The sequence below is a fragment of the Galeopterus variegatus genome, unplaced genomic scaffold (assembly GCF_000696425.1).
Source record: "Galeopterus variegatus unplaced genomic scaffold, G_variegatus-3.0.2 Scaffold4403, whole genome shotgun sequence".
Lineage (NCBI taxonomy): Eukaryota > Metazoa > Chordata > Mammalia > Dermoptera > Cynocephalidae > Galeopterus > Galeopterus variegatus.
In genome coordinates this window covers 92,970-94,064 of record NW_007730514.1, presented here as the reverse complement: position 1 = coordinate 94,064, position 1,095 = coordinate 92,970, and positions in this window count along the sequence as shown.

Below are 1,095 nucleotides of genomic sequence, written 5' to 3'. Positions count from 1 at the left end.
ATGGACATGCTAAATACTCTAATTTGATCATCACACATAATATGAGTATACATGTATTGAAATACAGCTTTGAACCCTGTTGATATGTGCAATTATTATGTGTCAATTTAAAAAATGAAAAAAAAAATGACAATATTTTATTAAATTTTAAAGAATAACAATAAAATTTAGCCATGCAGATTTCAAAGAAATTCATTGTATCAATTAAGAGTCCAGGCTGTGAACAGGCTCTCCAGCTTGATTCTCAGCTCACTGGCGATGCGGCTCTCGCATGGTACTCAAGCTTTCTTTGCCTCGGCCTTCTAACAGGTAAAATGGCGATAATAGTACCTGCCTTAAGGGTGGTTGTGAGTATTAAAAGAATTAATATAGTGACATGCTTAGGACAGAGCATGGCAGATAGTACACGCTGTGTAGGTTAGCTATTACTGTGATGTGATTATGTTCTAAGGAGCCTTTGGTTAGACTTGAGAGCAGCAAAGAAAGAGACTCCTCCACCCTCCTGGTCTGTCCTTAGGAAAAAGAACTGAAAAGGCCACTGGTGGGTCAGAAGGCAAAACTTTGTCCTCAAGAGAAGCTCCTGGATCATGCAGGAGTGATTGTGCCAGTGGGATGGTGCCAAGCTCACANAAATGTGGTATATATACACAATGGAATACTATTCCGACATAAAAAAAGAATGAAATCTTGTTATTTGCAACAACACGTATGAGCATGGAAGACATTATGTTAAGTAAAATAAGTCAGGTACAGAAAGATAGATAGCACATGTTCTCACTCATATGTGGGAGCTAAAAGAAAGTTGAGTTCATGGAAGTAGAGGGTAGAATTGTGGTTACTAGAGGCTGGAAAAGGAAGTGAGGAGAGGGGGATAGGAGTGGTTGGTTAATGGTTGCAAAATTACAGCTAGATAGGAGGCATAAGCTCCAGGGGTCTATAGTAGTGGTAGATGTCTATTATTGTATGTTTTCAAATAGCTACAAGAGAGGAGCTCAAATACTCTCATCACAAAGAAATGATATAGTTTTTCAGTGATGGACATGCTAAATACTCTAATTTGATCATCACACATAATATGAGTATACATGTATTGAA